General features: G+C 46.0%; 1 pseudogene; it reads left to right on the top strand.

Annotated features, from left to right (window-relative positions):
* The first annotated feature begins 606 nt into the window (after window positions 1-606).
* LOC134898289 (5S ribosomal RNA) lies at window positions 607-725 on the top strand (annotated as a pseudogene).
* Window positions 726-3624: the final 2899 nt, after the last annotated feature.

The following is a 3624-nucleotide window of genomic DNA, read 5'->3' as shown; positions in this document are numbered from 1 at the left end:
TGGTGTGCTAGGAAATTGCACAAAACAGAAGGATAAGTTCTAGGAGGTGATAGAAATAATGAAAGATAGGAAGAATACTATCACTTAAAATACATCCTGTGTACACTTAGTATCAATCCAGAGACTGCAATTTTGTTGTTGTGCCCAGTAACAATCCAGCCGTAATTTTCATTAGTATTGGGTGGAGACCTTGTATTCTATACCTGATTAATACAAGCAGAGAGATCACATTTTGCCTTGTACTTTACAACGATCCAGCATCCTTATCCAGTGGTAATATTACTATTTGGCCTCATTTCAGCAATTGCATTAGACTGTATATTTGTATATATGCATAAATTCGATTAGTCCATCTGGACATATGCTTCTTGTTGTTAACCCAAATTACTTTATCAGTACAGGTACCTTTGTGTACTCCTCTTCTTTGTTTCTATCTATACTTAATTTCATGGACTCTCACCACTGATTCAGGGTTATATCCCTGTCTAACATTGGCAGCAGATCCATCTATTTTCCTCTATTGGCTAATTTCTGTCACTTTGCTTTGATACTATGTAATTTGTGAACTCATCAGTGATTCCAGAGCTTCCAATTACCGTTTACTTTCTCTACTATCATACCACACTGGAAACGCCCGAAGCCGTCCGAACTTGGAAGCTAATCAGTGTTGGGCTGGGTCAGTACTCAAGTGGGGGACCATTGAGGAAGACTCAATTTAGTAGAGCACGCATTGGTCCTACATGCTCAGTGTCTAACACTGACAGCAGATTCACTCTGCCATCTTATCTCTTTCTGCTCTCTTTTCTATTAATAAATGACAATCAATATTGAGGCTTTATATATTATTATTATTTTGGCACCAATATAGGACAGAGTTTCATTTTGTTATTAGAACGTACCACTTAATATCTAAGTTAATAATTTACTGCATTCAGATTTAACTCCGCCAGCCAGGACTTAATTATCATTATCATATCAGCAATTTCGCTAATTGTTTATATTGTTCTTTACTGTCTTTTCTCTCATTAACCATTAAGTATCTTAATTTTGTGATAATACAAATTGATTTTAAATATCATATCTTATTTTGTTTAGTCTATACATTGTTCAAAGTTAAGAGTGCACCTAAAAAAGTCTTTTCTCCCTGTTCTGCATGCGCATTTTTGCCTTAAACGCTCCGTTGCGAAAATCGGCAACGAGCGAACAACTAGGAATGACCCCCTGAGTCATGTGTATGTCAAGTAAGCAGGGAGACATTCTCTCATAATGTCAGTAAAGAAAAGATAACACCAAAGGCTAAAGAATTAAGCTTGTTAAAGAGGATATTTCCTGGAATGAGCATTCTTGGTGGAAAATTTACAAACAATCATGTTTGACCGAGATTGCATTCTCAGGCATATTTAGCCTTTTCTCAAACTTGGAGATATACTAAAGGTAAACACGGGAGTAAAACTATATATTTCTGCAGCGGGGTACACTGGGTTCCACAGGGATAACATCCGGTGTAGAGTTGGATCTTGATCCAAGGCACCAACAGGCTAAAAGCTTTGACTGTTCCCAAGATGCTCAGCGCCGCCTCCTCTATAACCCCGCCTCCGTGCACAGGAGCTCAGTTTGTAAGTTGGTGCCTGTAGTGCAGGCTGACAATAGGGAGGGCTGCTCCAGCAGCCCTGAGAAGAGCTTTTTTAAGTGAAGATAGTAGACTTCAAGGGCTGCAGCAGAGGCACTTTCAGTGCTGGATGTCATTCTGACATCTCCTGCTGCAGCTCCATCACCTCCCCCCGGCGGCGCTCTATACTTCCGCGCCCTGGTTGCTGGGTACTTACATCGGAGGGCTCCAGTTCGTCAAGTCAGGCACACACACTCACCGCTGCGCTCCGGGATCGTGTGGCCGCATCTAGGGAGGAGGTAAGAGGGTCCCCCAGGCGGGACCCGCTGGAACTGGTGATCCGGCGCGGCCATTAGGAGGTGCACACGCACTGGCGTGGACACTGTGTTGGTACAGGGACCCCACTAGACCACCAGGGCAGGGGCACAGGTCGGTTTTCTGATAAACCGTTTTATTATGGCCCACAGTACTCGGTGGTGAAGTCCAGCAAGGGGATAAGGCTCTGACCTGTAGCCCCTCCCCCAGCCCCAGGGTGCCATTTACAATAAATGTTCCCGCTCTGGAGATGCATCTCTCTGTCTCCCTCACTCCCTGTCAGCATTTGGGCGCCATTACACACATGTGATGCTGATTCTGGGACTGATGGGCAATGTCTCCTCTGTAAAGCCGCCTGCAACATCAGCGCTGTGCATTTACAGGACACTTAAGTATTCTACATGTCGTTTAGACAGTGTTAGTTAAGAACAAGTGCATTACTATAGGGATATATAGTACAAGCATCCAGTCTTTACTGTGCATTGTTATATCTATATACCTATATAGCTTTACTTAGTGGTACAGATTGTACTTTGTATTGCTAGTCCAGTGCAGTTTTATTGTTAGTAATTTCTGCATTGTATATGTGACTGAGTGTGTGCCAATAGCTGCTGTGTGATCTCTATTTCGTGTATCCCACACATATTGCTATCCCTATATTCTGTACCCAGAGGGGGGGCTAAGTGCGTCAGGGTCCTCATAAATATAGTGTTTCACAGGATATACTACTTTAGTATTTTTCTCTGTGTTTTATAGTCACCACATACCTCTTAAATCCATGTTCCCAAACATGCAGGGGGACGCCCAGCCCTGTGCCCAGGGCACCCCCTGCACAAGTACAAAAGCATCGCACTGCGGCAATGCTCTTGTACTTATGGAGTAACTCCCGGCCAGCGCAGCTCCTGCGGCTGGCCGGGAGCTGGTCGTCGCTGTCCCTGGTCGCAGCGGCTGCATGTGACGTCATGCAGCCACTGGGGCCCGCCCCCCGCATAGTCTGGCCACGCCTGCATTGGCCAGACCACGCCCACATAACGGCGGCCAAGCACCGCCGTGCCACCCCCTCCCGCCCAGCGACCGCCTCTGCCTGTCAATCAGGCAGAGGCAATTGCTAGAGAACGATGGCCATCCGGCATGCACTGGCGCACTGGTGCATGCGCAGTTCCGACCCGAACGCTGCGCTGCGATAAACTGCAGCGAGCAATCGGGTCGGAATGACCCCCAATATACAGGGGGTTGTTGTCTGGTAATTTGCTTATATTGTACTGTTACACCCTAAGGTTACGCTTACATATAAGCAGGGTGGTCGATCTATAGCCGATCCTGCACCATGCAGTGCTGATGCCACGGATTATTCGGAGGAAAAAACATAGCAGCTGAGGGTTAAGGTACTGTGGGTTCTATAACCCCTGGTCAGTTTGCAGCAATGGGGGCAAATTAAGACCCACCTTGGGCGGATTTATCTTATTTACTGACTACGCTAGTAACTAGACTCGCGCCCCTATGGGACCTCCCGTGCCATTACAGCCACATATTGTCCCTACAGTTAATTCGCCATGGGCTCTGTCTTCTCAGTTACAGCAATCAAATCGGTCTCTTGTAGATGACGCTTACACTGACCCTTCAGACACCTAAGCAGATGCTTCTGATGGGAGATCTCTGACTCAAGTGGATGTTCCTGACCTCTTGGAGGCTATCAGGCT

This window comes from Pseudophryne corroboree, chromosome 3, assembly GCF_028390025.1.
Source record: "Pseudophryne corroboree isolate aPseCor3 chromosome 3, aPseCor3.hap2, whole genome shotgun sequence".
Classification (NCBI taxonomy): domain Eukaryota; kingdom Metazoa; phylum Chordata; class Amphibia; order Anura; family Myobatrachidae; genus Pseudophryne; species Pseudophryne corroboree.
The sequence above is the reverse complement of the archived record's forward strand: the minus strand, read 5'-3'. Positions and strand labels throughout refer to the sequence as shown.